The sequence below is a fragment of the Schistocerca cancellata genome, chromosome 2 (genome assembly GCF_023864275.1).
Source record: "Schistocerca cancellata isolate TAMUIC-IGC-003103 chromosome 2, iqSchCanc2.1, whole genome shotgun sequence".
In the NCBI taxonomy this organism is placed as follows: domain Eukaryota; kingdom Metazoa; phylum Arthropoda; class Insecta; order Orthoptera; family Acrididae; genus Schistocerca; species Schistocerca cancellata.
The window spans coordinates 997,492,045-997,508,114 of NC_064627.1; positions in this window are offsets into that span (position 1 = coordinate 997,492,045).

Sequence of the window (16,070 nt, forward strand, 5' to 3'; positions counted from 1 at the left end):
TGTGGCAAATTAGATAATGGTCTAAGGAAAAGGCTTGGTAAATGTTTTGTCTGGAGTGTGGTACTGTATGGGGCAGAAAAATGGACACTGAGACGATGAAAAAAGATCAGAAGCTTTTAAGATGTGGATGGGGAGGAGAATGGAGAGAATAAGCTAGATGGAAAGAGTGAGTAATGAAAGAGTATTGGAAAGGATTGGTGAGAGAAGATGTCTACTGAAGGTTGTAAGAGAAAGGGAAAAGAACTGGTTGGGACATTCATTGAGAAGGGAGTGCTTGCTAGCATATGCTTCGGGAGGACAGGTTTGTGGGAGAAGACTGAGAGAAAGAAGGAGATACAAGATGAATGACGACATAAAGGGAAGAGGAAATTATGCAGACCTGAAGAGGATGGCAGGTGACTGGACAGCCTGGAGAACTACCATGAGAAAACCTGCCTTTTGGCAAAACACTGTTGATGATGAAGATGATGACAAATAGAGTTATCAATTAAAAATTTTCAGTTATGTTGATATAGACATATTATATCAAGAGATATCGATGGTTAGAACCGTTTTCACTTTATGAATGGAATGGGTTGATGTTGGCTAGTTTCACCCTAACGCAATAAAATTGGATGCGCTGGGAAAATTAAATTTTTCGCTGGCCGTAGCAACGACGAGGCTGGGAGCGGGGCAACGAAGCCCCCCCCCCCCCTCCGCCGCTCTCCCCCCCCCCTTTACCGCGCGATGGCTGACCGTGAGATTCGCCCCAGCGAAGCCAAACCTGGGGCGAGGTTACAGTTATAGTTCGGTGATCGTGCAGTCGATGGCCGTTTCGCACCAAAGTAAGGCTGTGAAGCGATGCCATTTGTCGGAAGTCTGAGCATGTGTTTACTCGAATCTTTCGAGAAACTTCTATAAGGTTTTGGTAGTGCGGTTTCACAGACTACAAGAGTGGGAGGAAATCGTGTGCGATGCTGCTCTGGGCACTTTCTGGCAACTTGTCCAGTGACTAGTCTCTGTTTTACATACCACCTGACTGATTGCCCTACTTGAAGTACGAACGAGAGAGGAAGAGGTTGGTACTTCTTTGTGAGCTGTTAGTAGTGAGACATGCTCCTATACGCTCGTGCACTAGAGACAAACGTCCGCTCTTGGCCAGTGCAGTCAAGCAGACTGTAGAGTCTCGTAAACACCTACGATAACTGATGACCTTCAAACACAGGAGTTTCCTGACGCAATAATTGGTAGGCAGTTGTGTAGCCGTAGTTATTTTCTGGAGCCCACGCTGCTTCTCCACGGCGTCTCCAATCCTCTACGACGCGGAAGATCAACACTTTCCTGACCACTTGGGTGATACTTGCACATCGTTATAATGTAGGGAAAATTAAGTTAAATTCGTATAGTTCCAGTAGTTTGTCTTTCGGACTTATTCATTCTCTACACCAGCTAAGGTGGTGGTTATAAACAAACAAAAGAGTTAACAGTACCAACATTTGCAGTGTTCTTAACGAACATAACAGGAGACGCGTTTAGACTGCTAGATGCTGTGCCAGTCTTGGATAGCGTAAATACTGCGATTTACAATTATACATTTGTTGGGAACCCATTTTGTGTTCTTGCACATTTATTAATTGAATCCTCTTTCATTTATTTAACTAGGATTAGTCCCTATACTCATTCTAAGTACATTAGATAACGAGTAGGTATGTAGGGAACGACCAGATAAAATTAAATTTTGTATGCCAAGAATACCTCAATTTTGTCGCGATAAACAGAGCCAGAGTCAGGTAGCGATAAACCGATTATAATACCACTAATGGCAGCTTCCACAGGGCTGCGATGAACTTGCCATGAATCCATGGATTTCGTAAATTCAAGCCGTTTCGCAACTGCTTCATTCGAAGACTAGGTAGCTACATAGTATTTGAATGAAACACTTGTGAAACGGTTTGAGTTCACGAAATTCAGGAATACGTGGCACTGTATGGCACTATCGTTTATTTCGAGAAATGCGTATGGGGCCTGAAGACGGCTTAATGGAATGACCAAACTTGTTGTCGTCAAAATAAAATAAAATAACATCTAAATTTCACGGTTGTTGGAGAATTTCATTGATATTGACCATTGCTTTAACCAGCTGACGACCGCTGCCCATGATGGACGAACAGAGCGTGAATTTTCACTGTCGTCATTCCTTTATACAGCTGATGGATGTCCATACTCGCAACTGCAAATACATTTAATTTATTACTGCGAATTGGTGTGATGGATTCAATAACATAGAAACTTATGTAGAAGCAACAAAGTTTCTTCATGTACAGTACCTCTACATTTATTAAGCTGTTGCATTTCTTTCTCAGAGAAACAATGACTTCCGCCTTCATTTTAAACATGGAGTCCTGTAGAAAATAATCCTAATAGCTTTCTTGTGTCCTACTTCATATCTTCAGTGAGATGGTAGCAAAGACAGCGACTCAAGTGAGACTGATACTCTATCATAAAACACGCAATCCCAAACCAGGCTACCGCTTTTACCGGAAGGATAAAGTTTGGTCGCAACTGGTGGGTTTGTAGCATGACGACTTCACCATGTGAAGTTAGCTGTTCGGTCATATCTTTCTGTCATTTCGGACACAGATAATAATTTCAGCTGATACTTTAGAGTTTGCGGGACACATCTTTACGGAATAAATTGAAGTAAACACAAATCTATATCATCCATGGTTCTAGAGGTTCACAATTGATGCTATTTCCGTTTACGTTTTTCTCTTCCTTATTTAATCGATCTATCGGTATAATCGTCATCATTCTTGTGTAACACTATATTTCGTCTTCGTTTCATTTTCGTACCAGAATAGTCCAGGAGATATGACTTCCAAAAGACTTTCTAGCATTAAATTAATAGTCCATGTTAATAAATATCTCTTCTTCAGATACCCTATTCTCACAGATTCCACAATTCAACTCATATTTTCACTACTGCCGACATCTTAATTTATTTTGCTGCCTAAATAGCAAAACCCATCTAAAACTTATAATTTCTCAGTTTCTAATCCAATTTCCTCAGCATCATGTGATTTATTTCACCTACATTCCACTACTCTTGTTTTTCTATAGGTAATATTAACCTCATACCTTCTTTACGACGCACTCCACTACATTCAAGTGATCTTCCAAGTACTTTGACTTCCCTGACACAATTATAATATTATCGACAACTCGTTCTGCTTAAGTTCTAGACAAATTTTCACTCCCTATCTTTTAATCTTAACGCCTTAAGAGTTTTAATGATTGTTTTCCAGTCTATATAGTCGTCGAAAGATTTCTCTAAATCTACAGAAATGGTAAATGTAAGTGGGGCATGCTTCATTCTCTCTTCTAAGATGTGTCGTAAGGGCAATAATGCCTCGCGTGTTCTAACATTTTTTCGGAACAAAGACATCTCGCCGGATGTAGTCGGCTTTGGTAGTGTAACCATTAGTCGGTAATCATTCGCGAAGTACTCTGAAAGCACGAATTATCAAATAAATGGTTCGGTAATAATCACGACTGTAACCACCTTTCCTTGGATCTGGCATCATTACATTCTTCAAGAAGATGAAGGCTCTCGTATTCTTGCATTCCAGGCGGCAAAGATTTGTCGTTGTATGTTCTCCCAAGGATGTCAGTAATTCTGATGGAATCTCATGTACTTCAGGTGTCCTGTTTCGACTTAGGTCGTAGTCCTTTCCAGTGAATCAGATCTCTCATCCCCGTCTTCATCTCCCCTTTTCATAATATTCTCATGATACTTGTTATCTTCCCGCAAACTTTCCGTATATTCCTTACACATAACATTCTTTCGTTCTTTTTATAACAGTGGCTCACCATTTGGCTCTCGGCTTTCAAACAGCTGCTTAATAATTCTCCAAAGGTTCCATTAATTTTCCTATGTTTCTCATAGTCATGCATGCAACGTTTAGCAGTTTAAATACTGATTTGTAAATCTGCGTCTCACACTTATATGACCTATCTGAAAACCTGTGCAAAATTAGACCTAGAGGCTTACTCAGTCGTTTACTTCACCCCCTCCAACCCTTACTTTCTCCCCCTCCCCCCTCCCCCATCCCACATTAGTCCACTTTCGTTCACTATATTTTTCTTTCCTTTATTATGACTGCATGCTCAGTATATAGAATAATGTTTTACAAAAATTGGAAGAAAATAATTATCAACATTTTATCTCTAGAATTTTGAGTAAGTTCGCATGTATGATAAATTCTTTTGATATACAGAAGTGAGAATTGAGGAATTTCTACTAACTCGATGTATCTCTCAAGAACAAATTATCTGCAAAAGTACAAGAAATAGTTGTTTATGTTTGAGAACAAAAAGGCCCACGTCAAGGCTCCAGCTAACAAATGATTTACCACACATGAAAATAGTGCACTGTCTTATCATTCTTATAAGAAAGTGTAAATATCAGCTTACATCGTACAGCAATTCAAACTATTCGATCAAGTACAATGCTACACAAAATAAGCAGAATCAGCGAATAATAATTAGTTAACATCAAGTGTATAATGGCAACAGTAGGAAGATTCAGCTTAAGCTCCAGTTACTAGAAATGTTTGGTACTCCTATGTTTTCGTACGTGAATCCAACTAATTGATATGATAGTACCATGACGTTCAGGAAGAGAAATACACGCCCAAAATAGAAATAAAAAATTTGTATGCAGGGTGATACTTTCGCAAGTTGGTGATCATGGGTGTCTTCGAAAATGGTAATTTGTACCGGCAGTAGCAAGTGCCCAACTGTAATACTGCTTGAGTGAGACAACTACCTAATGGACTACCAATATAATACAAGCAACTGGGTGTAAAGAACAAATTTCACTTGATCAACAATGTCATCGAGCAGTAGACAGATTGAATTGGCACTCGTGGCAAGGAAACGGCTGCAGGGAAGCTATGCAACGGCTACCGGATGCAAAGTCTCGGCTCGTTTCGGCTGAAGGGCGAAGGACAACTTCTGCGTCCCGCGATGTTAGATAGTAATCAGGGAACTGTCGTTTCTCAGAAAAAAGGCCATTCTCTACGAAATTACTGCCATCCACTCTGAATGGGAAGTTATTTACGTAATGAATGTGCAGGAACGATAGAAAAGAAAGGCTCCGTACCTCTCCTTCCTAGTATGTGTTTAGGCGTGTGTCTGTGCGCGCGCGTGTGTGTGTCGAAGAATGGCAGCGTAATGGAGCGTGCGGGAATCCAGTAACGTGAGCACAGCAACGAAAGGCGGCGCCGTATTTGCTCGCCCTCTACGGCGAACGGATGTTCATCGAAGAGTATCGGGAGTCGATACGGAATTTTTCTTTCCAAGCACCACTCCCCTTCAGCCCCCTCTACTGTTTAACACTTCATTGGATTCTCTTATAATATGAAATTCTTCTACACTCAAATCCCAGCGCCTTGGCGGTTGTTACTAAACCTATATTACTTTGCAACTATTTTTCCACAAGATCATAATGGTATGAAAGGCACCGCCTTACAGAGTGTAAAAATTTGAGGACGGGGAGCGGTATGCAGTTATTTGTTCACACAGGGGCCGTGCACCATAAAGCAGTCACGGAGTGGTTTGGTTAATAAGTTCCCTACGGATTCATTTGGGGAAGTGTGCAAATGCGTATACGGACAACCTAATTTTGGTCCCCCTTGAGTAGTGTAATTACCAGCTGTCTAGCGCACATAGTTTTCATTTTAGATATAACGTGATTCATGTCAGTGAACGACAAATGACGTCACATACTACTTCTGTCGATGAGGTCATCACGACAATCTCACAAACCACGCCCTCTTTATCTGTGACGTCAGACACATTCGAAGGCGTCACAACTCATTTCTTAGAACCTTGGCAGCCATTAAAACAAAATTACCAATCACAACATATTATTTTAGTGGCTATTAAAATGAAACAGTCAGACACAATATAACCCCAGAGCACACAACTACACTGTGTTCGAAAGTATCCACAAACTCCGAATTTTTTGAACTTTGTTCAAAAATATTTGTCCTAAAACTTACATGAAAGGTGTAGTTTGCAGTATTAGAATATCTAAAATACGTCAGTAAGCACACACATTAACATAGACACATACATATTCAAATATTACGCAAATTGTTCTGTAATACCTTTCAACTTTCAGAATGTTAATTGAATGTTAAAAATATCTGCAGTATGACTGCAGATTATGCAATTAAGAGCCGGAATCTCAAATTTCACTAAAAAATAAAATGCTAAACAGACAGTTAACATTTTATCTTCAGGCCGAAGTGATATGATGGAGCCAAAGCAACCTGACAAAGCCTATAACTGCATTGAACATTTGTTGGCTAAACTACCGTGCCAAGCAGGAAGACACAAAGACAAATCGGACGAGTGGACCCTGACAATAAATATTTTCAAATCTAAATTATTCTTTGATGCTTAGCAAGTATCAGAATGCTAAGCCAATGGCTAAAACGTCGGCAAAGACATGTCAATGTTATTTTCTCATCTTGTGACACAAAAGTCCGCAAAACACACACACACACACACACACACACACACACACACACACACACACTTACACACAGACACACACACACACACACACACACACACACACACACACACACATTCACAGTGCTTATATCAAGTGCTACAGTGGTATCTCTATGCCTAAAATAACTAAAGTGTGTTGGTATTTATGGTATTTATGTCTGGAAATATGTTATTGGTGTGTAAGTTCGTAGGCTTCCATGGCCAAGGTCATTCCGCATAAGACAAGCTGCGTCCTTGTAAAGACCTAAAGCAAATAATTGCCAACGATTCGACAGACTTGCTGCTGTCCGCTCCAGCAGTTAACCTCTCGGAAGTGGATGGCAGCAAGTAGCTCGAAACGATGGGAGTTTGGTTGCTTTAGCAAACACCAATTTAGGAGTGAAGAAGATAACGCATCATGTTTCTATACCACATAAATATAATTGTTTTTAGTATCAAACTAGTTACTGCTTTTTATTTTCATTTGAACTAGACATACTTGAGGAAATGTAGAAATTAGAAGGGAGGCTACAGTGTGTCAAGTCACACTAAACCGTTTCTAGACTATATTTTCGATACCAAAAATTAAGAAATACCATAAATCTACCTGTAACGACCCAAAGTAAGAGGTGTAAAGACTAATGACGTAGCCACAGAAAAACAAATTAACCAAGCACCAATATAGGATGGGAGGATGGTTCTGAGATCTTTTTGTGCTGTATCACTTAAACTGAAAATTTTTGTGATACGTAAAGAGGGCTACGTAATATGAAATGTTACACATAACAACACATAGCCAAATACTGTGGTGTAACAAGACGAAAAGGAAACATTATCGAAGACATGATCTGGAGAACACAGTGTTTGCATCACTTCCTGATGTGGTCTGGAGGCAACCACTTTGATGAAAGTCCCACTGCCGCTAGATGAGACTAGTTAACGGTCCTGGCAGGACGGATGCGTGGGGTCTAGGGCCGCACCCATACAGTGAATGTGACACAGAATATTGAATAGTAAAATATATTACTCCACATTTGTAACGATAGTTACAGCAGTTGTACGGTTCAGGTTTAGCCTATCTGTCCTGCATTGACTACAATTATGTGAACACAAACTAAATAATGTTCTCTCAAATTAAATTGGAAGAAAACTAATCCTGCATCTTAATGTTTACTGTTCTGTTTCTACTGAACATTAAGCATTGTCTACCAATCGGTACTGTTTGTGTATCACACGAAGACTTGAAGACTTGAAGACACGACGAATTTTCTGCAGGAGCTCCCTAGCAAGACTTTGACTAACCTCCAACTTGCAACTACCCACTACCGCTCGTGCACGGTCCCTTAACCGTGCGTCTCTATTCTTGGTGTCGCTGCCATTCCACGGGGCGAGATTCTCGCGGACAGCGTGATTGGCGTGCGAGCAGATATGTTCCTGCTACTGACGGACGTCCACGGTACTTCTGGTACCAACTGTCGCAAACTCTTCTGCTGTGGTATCTCAGTACGCCACAGTTCCAAAATATTAACGGCACTGTTGTCCCAGGAAATGTTCAAGCAGAGTGTCATCATTGCCGCACACACATTAGCAGTACAAACCCTTGAAGATTTGTGTATCGCTTCGACCCTGAAAAAATGCTGGTCAGCTAGTTCTCTTCCTCTACAGTTCACTATATTTCCTAACAGAATTTTTTCCTTGACCCAACTAGCAACCCAACCCCTGCCAAACGTCGGTAATTAATCTGCATCATCGACTTATGGCTAAGAGACCGATAATTTGGAGCATAATACTCTGTGGAATCAGCAAATCGTCGACGTGTATTTGCAATCTAACAGTTAACCACAATCATTCCAAATGGTTCAAATGGCTCTGAGCACTATGGGACTAAACTTCTGAGGTCATTAGTCCCCTAGAACTTAGAACTAGTTACACTGAACTAACCTAAGGACATCACACACATCCATGACCGAGACAGGATTCGGACCTGCGACACTAGCGGTCTCGAGGCTCCAGACTGCAGCGCCTAGAACCGCACGGCCACTTCGGCCGACAATCATTCCAAAATCTGGATAGTATTTTCAGTAGAACACTTCTGAATATTGTGAAAAATTGTGATCAGTAAATTCGGTAGTTTACTAATTTCTTTCCACATAGGTATGTCGTTATTCAGATACTCGACTTATTTAAATGTTGTTCACAATCAGTATTAATTGCTTCGACCTTCGCCTGCAAAATGAGGAACGAAATTCGTTGTTGCAATAGAGGAACTTCCTCTTGTAATGCCTGAATGTCCGACGAACTTCGGATTCACATCAACCAGACACTTATCTCGAAACATATTTGCGACATGACCTACGAGTGCTTGTAAGCGAGAAATTTCCTTCCGAGATGGAGACGTACCGGTTAAAAGGGTAAAATTTTCCTCCGCATCAGAAAGCAACGTCCTGCAAGTGGAGCAAGAGGCAGTTACCTCTCTTACCATCTCCAGGGCGGTGTTTACCGGTCGTGTTAATGTAGCCCACTGCCTCAAGTTCTTCCATCATCAGCAATGGGTCCGGTGAAGAGAATTATCGGAAAGCACACGTGGCTGCCTTCCATGACGATGGTGTTGGAAATTTGGTATAACGCTCCGCCAAATGTCTACTCGAACCGGCGAATATGTAGAGAAGCACCTGGAAGATGTAGGTAAATGTGCAAAGGAAACAGTTTGGATTTTCACTGTGGTTTCTATTTCGCGACCGATCGTTCCTTACTTATCGAACAACGGCCGTATAATCCACAACTCAGCTACGATACCAATTCCAAAACAACAGGCCAATAGCCAAAAAGGGAAGTTCAAGAATCGTCCTGAAAAACTTCGTTCAGACGGTGTTACGACACATATTTACATTCCTCACAGGTCTCAACAAGCCTTCCCACCACATGTAGGCAGGTATAAAACAAAAAAGACATGGCATAACTATAGAAAAATTACATATACAGTTACGTGACAAAAGCCATGGGATAGCGATAGGAACATATACAAATGGTGGTAGTATTACGTGCAAAGGGAATGGAAAACAGTGCATTGGAGGAGCCGACATTTGTATTCAAGCGATTCATGTGAAAAGCTTTGCGATGTGATTATGGCCTTACGATTGTAATTGACTATGACGGTGGAATGGAAGCTGGAGCTCGACGCTTGGGACATTCCACTTCGGATATCGTTCGGAAATTCAAAACTCCGAGAACTGCATTGTCTAGAGTATGCTGAGAATACCAAATTTCAGGCATGGCGTGTCACAACAGACAACGCATTTCACTTAACGACCGAGAGCAGCGGCGTTTGCGTGGCATTGTCAGTCCAACATTCAAGGAACACTGCGTGAAACAACAGCAGAAATCAATGTGAGACGTACGACGAACGTATTATCTGTTAGCTTAGTGCGGCGAAATCTAGGAATCTGTGGCGTCAGACAACCGACACGAGTGCCTTTGCTACAAGCACGACATGGCCTGCAGCGCCTCTTCTGAGCTCATGGCCATATCGCTTAGAACCTAGACAACTGGAAAGCAGTGGCCTGATCATATGAACCCCAATATCAGTGAGTGAGATCTGATAGTAGATGTCGAGTGTGGGGAAGACGCTACAAATTCATGGACCCATGATGTCTGCAAGGCAATGTGGAAGCTGGTGATGTCTCCATAACGTTGTGGACTGTGATTGCATGAACGCACAGGTCCAAATGAACCGATAATTGACTATAAATTGTTATGTTCGGCTACTTGGAGAACATTTGCAGCTATTCATGGACTTCATGATAATGCACCATGTCACTGGAACACAGCTGTTCGCAATTGGCTTGAAGAACATTCTAGACAATTCGAGCGAAATACACTCCTGGAAATGGAAAAAAGAACACATTGACACCGGTGTGTCAGACCCACCATACTTGCTCCGGACACTGCGAGAGGGCTGTACAAGCAATGATCACACGCACGGCACAGCGGACACACCAGGAACCGCGGTTTTGGCCGTCGAATGGCGCTAGCTGCGCAGCATTTGTGCACCGCCGCCGTCAGTGTCAGCCAGTTTGCCGTGGCATACGGAGCTCCATCGCAGTCTTTAACACTGGTAGCATGCCGCGACAGCGTGGACGTGAACCGTATGTGCAGTTGACGGACTTTGAGCGAGGGCGTATAGTGGGCATGCGGGAGGCCGGGTGGACGTACCACCGAATTGCTCAACACGTGGGGCGTGAGGTCTCCACAGTACATCGATGTTGTCGCCAGTGGTCGGCGGAAGGTGCACGTGCCCGTCGACCTGGGACCGGACCGCAGCGACGCACGGATGCACGCCAAGACCGTAGGATCCTACGCAGTGCCGTAGGGGACCGCACCGCCACTTCCCAGCAAATTAGGGACACTGTTGCTCCTGGAGTATCGGCGAGGACCATTCGCAACCGTCTCCATGAAGCTGGGCTACGGTCCCGCACACCGTTAGGCCGTCTTCCGCTCACGCCCCAACATCGTGCAGCCCGTCTCCAGTGGTGTCGCGACTGGTGTGAATGGAGGGACGAATGGAGACGTGTCGTCTTCAGCGATGAGACTCGCTTCTGCCTTGGTGCCAATGATGGTCGTATGCGTGTTTGGCGCCGTGCAGGTGAGCGCCACAATCAGGACTGCATATGACCGAGGCACACAGGGCCAACACCCGGCATCATGGTGTGGGGAGCGATCTCCTACACTGGCCGTACACCACTGGTGATCGTCGATGGGACACTGAATAGTGCACGGTACATCCAAACCGTCATCGAACCCATCGTTCTACCATTCCTAGACCGGCAAGGAAACTTGCTGTTCCAACAGGACAATGGACGTCCGCATGTATCCCGTGCCACCCAACGTGCTCTAGAAGGTGTAAGTCAACTACCCTGGCTAGCACGATCTCCGGATCTGTCCCCCATTGAGCAAGTTTGGGACTGGATGAAGCGTCGTCTCACGCGGTCTGCACGTCCAGCACGAACGCTGGTCCAACTGAGGCGCCAGGTGTAAATGGCATGGCAAGCCGTTCCACAGGAACGTACATCCAGCATCTCTACGATCGTCTCCATGGGAGAATAGCAGCCTGCATTGCTGCGAAAGGTGGATATACACTGTACTAGTGCCGACATTGTGCATGCTCTGTTGCATGTGTCTATGTGCCTGTGGTTCTGTCAGTGTGATCATGTGATGTATCTGACCCCAGGAATGTATCAATAAAGTTTCCCCATTCCTGGGACAATGAATTCACGGTGTTCTTATTTCAATTTCCAGGAGTGTATTTGGCCACACCGATTACCTGATACGGATCCCATCTCACATTTATGGGAGACAATCGAGAGGTTAGTTCGTGCACTAAATCCCGGGCCGACAACACTTTCGGAACTATGGATAGTTGTAGGGGCGGCATGGATCAATATTTTTGCAAGGGACTTCCAGCGGCTTATTGAAACCATGTCACGTCGCGTTGCTGCTCTGTGCCGAGCAACAGGAAAACCGACAAGATATTAGGAGGTATCCCATGACTTTTTCTTACCTCAGTGTGTAACAGAATAATACGTCCTCACATCATGACAGTCTGCAGAGAAAAGACAGCAAGGAGGAGACTTGTTCTCTCTCGTTTCTTTTCAGAATATAAGATAAACGAAATTTACGTAAAAAGTATAATTTCTGCTATAAGCTGATAATGACACGATCGTTGACATTCAAACCACTGTGAACTGTTGTACAAGACAACACCTTGCGCCCAGATGTATCCGTAAATCGAGTACCAGCTGATACATAGGAAACCGCACCAGAGCTCTGGTCGTAGCCAATATCCAACAGCGTGTGAACTCCGTGCATCGACGGATTTCCTCCTTATGGTTTGGTGATAGCTTCCAACATCTCTTCACTGGTGTCGTTAAATAAATTCTATCCCACTGACAAAACACATCCACAGAAAGAGCGTAATTATAAAAGAAATCTTACCATAGTGAATGGACACCAGAGTCAGTTCAGAATGGCCACCAGAGTCAGTCCAAACCAGAATAAAGTTATTGGAAAGATCTCACCCAGAGTTTCAATATTAAAAATTACATTAAGTTACACGAGAAAGCTGTCTTAAATAAAAGGAACACATGAATTTAACGTACTGTATCACCACAGCTGGCATGTGATATCAAAGCGTCAAACACAGAGACAATTTTTGTCTACACGTAGATGATGGGACAGCTTATATCGCACGAGCTCTCTGAAGATTTACCCATGCAAGTAGTCCATTCACTCGCTTCGGTACTACTAAGATCTGTTAAGATAGTAGCCAGTGCATGGAATAATTCCGGACTTGCAACTCAGGCGCCACGAGTGAACCTTCGAATACATACACTACTAGACATTAAAATTGCTGCACCACGATGATGACGTGCTACAGACACGAAATTTAACCGACAGGAAGAAGATGCTGTGATATGCAAATGATCAGCTTTTCAGAGCATTCTCACATGATTGGCCCGGTGGCGTCACATACAACCTGCTGACATGAGGAAAGTTTCCAACCGATTTCTCATACACAAACAGTAGTTGACCGGCGTTGCCTGGTGATACGTTGTTGCGATGCCTCGTGTAAGGAGGATAAATACGTACCATCACGTTTCCGACTTTGATAAAGTTCGGATTGTAGCCTATCGCGATTGCGGTTTATCGTATCGCGACATTGTTGCTCGCGTTAGTTGAGATCCAATGACTGTTAGCAGAATATGGATTCGGTGGGTTCAGGAGGGTAATACGGAACGCCGTGCTGCATCCCAACGGCCTCGTATCACTAGCAGTCGAGATGACAGGCATCTTATCCGCATGGCTCTAACGGATCGTGCAGTCACTTTTCGATCCCTGAGTCAACAGATGGGGACGTTTGCCAGACAACAACCATCTGCACGATCAGTTCAACGACGTTTGCAGCAGCATGGACTACCAGCTTGGAGACCATGGCAGCGGTTACCCTTGACGCAGCATCACAGACAGAAGCGCCTGCGATGGTATGCTCAACGACGAACCTGGGTGCACGAATGGCAAAACGTCATTTCTTCGGATGAATCCATGTTCTGTTTACAGCTTCCGTGTTTGGCGACTTCGCGGTGAACGCACATTGGAAGCGTGTATTCGTCATCGCCATACTGGCGTATCACCCGGCGTTGCTTGTACTATTACGAGATGATATTTATGAGCTGACATTGTGATATTTGCTTCCTGTATGGTGCCAGCTGGTAGTGTTAACTGGGCCGAGTAAATTGTTGATTTAGCAATATTTGGATCCCTGTAGAATACAGTCAAAATATAGAATATCTAATTATTTTACTGTATCCATTTAAAGTGAGACTTATTTCGTGGCAGAAATTTGTTATACCTCAATATAATTACTAAATATATTTCTGTTGGTGTTCCAAGTTGGAATATATGGTTCTAAAAAAATTTATTTAACAATAAGCCCACTTTCGCCAGCCCTCCCCCCCCCCCCTTCCCCCCAGTCAAATCACCACTCACCACTCCAGCAAAATCCTTCGCTACACTGTTGAAGTGGTCTTCTGGACGTATGGTTTTATTAGGATCACAGCTTGCACCCATCAACGTCCTGCGGTCGCCTGCTGCGGACGCCCATTCCTGAGGGGTTCCGTCGGCACAGTTCTTACAGGTATGCACGCAACTGCTGGATGGCGAAGATATCACCCTGAGGTTCCATGAAAAACATACGTCATATCGATTAGACGCGTATATACTAGGTACATTTCAGAATGCCGAGTACAACTGTGAGGGATGGGTTAAAACGCACCGTGGTTCAACAACAAAGTTAGGAAACTACTGCGAAGCAAAGAGAGCTTCACTGCAAGTTTAAACGCAACCAAAACCCCTCAGACAAACAGAAGCTAAACGATGTCAAAGTTAGCGTAAGGAGGGCTATGCGTGAAGCGTTCAGTGAATTCGAAAGTAAAATTCTATGTACCGACTTGACAGAAAATCCTAGGAAGTTCTGGTCTTACGTTAAATCAGTAAGTAGCTCGAAAGAGCATATCCAGACACTCCGGGATGATGATGGCATTGAAACAGAGGATGACACGCGTAAAGCTGAAATACTAAACACCTTTTTCCAAAGCTGTTTCACAGAGGAAGACCGCACTGCAGTTCCTTCTCTAAATCCTCGCACGAACGAAAAAATGGCTGCCATCGAAATAAGTGTCCAAGGAATAGAAAAGCAACTGAAATCACTCAACAGAGGAAAGTCCACTGGACCTGACGGGATAGCAATTCGATTCTACACAGAGTACGTGAAAGAATTTGCCCCCCTTCTAACAGCCGTGTAACGCAAGTCTCTAGAGGAACGGAAGGTTCCAAATGATTAGAAAAGAGCACAGGTAGTCCCAGTCTTCAAGAAGCGTCGTCGAGCAGATGCGCAACACTATAGACCTATATCGCTGACGTCAATCTGTTGTAGAATTTTAGAACATGTTTTTTGCTCGCGTATCATGTCGTTTCTGGAAACACAGAATTTACTCTGTAGGGATCAACATGGATTCCGGAAACAGCGATCGTGTGAGACCCAACTCACTTTATTTGTTCATGAGACCCGGAAAATATTATATACAGTCTCCCAGGTAGATGCTATTTTCCTTGACTTTCGGAAGGCGTTCGAGTCAGTTCCGCACTGTCGCCTGATAAACAAGTAACAGCCTACGGAATATCAGACCAGCTGTGTGGATGGATTGAAGAGTTTTTAGCAAACAGAACACAGCATGTTGTTCTCAATGGAGAGACGTCTACAGACGTTAAAGTAACCTCTGGCGTGCCACAGGGGAGTGTTATGGGACCATTGCTTTTCACAATATATATAAATGACCTAGTAGATAGTGTCGGAAGTTCCATGCGGCTTTTCGCGTATGATGCTGTAGTACACAGAGAACTTGCAGCATTAGAAAATTGCAGCGAAATGCAGGAAGATCTGCAGCGGATATGCACTTGGTGCAGGGAATGGCAACTCACCCTTAATATACACAAATGTAATGTATTGCGAATACATAGAAAGAAGGATCCTTTATTGTATGATTATATGATAGCGGAACAAACACTGGTAGCAGTTACTTCTGGAAAATATCTGGGAGCATGCGTACAGAACTATTTGAAGTGGAATGATCATATAAAATTAATTGTTGGTAAGGCGGGTACCAGGTTGAGATTCATTGGGTGAGTCCTTAGAAAATGTAGTCCATCAACAAAGGAGGTGGCTTACAAAACACTCGTTCGACCTATACTCGTACTTGAGTATTGCTCATCAGTGTGGGATCCGTACCAGGTCGGGTTGACGGAGGAGATAGAGAAGATGCAAAGAAGAGCGGCGCGTTACGTCACAGGGTTATTTGGTAAGCGTGGTAGCGTTACGGAGATGTTCAGCAAACTCAAGTGGCAGACTCTGCAAGAGAGGCGCTGTGCATCGCGGTGTAGCTTACTGTCCAGGTTTCGAGAGGGTGCGTTTCTGG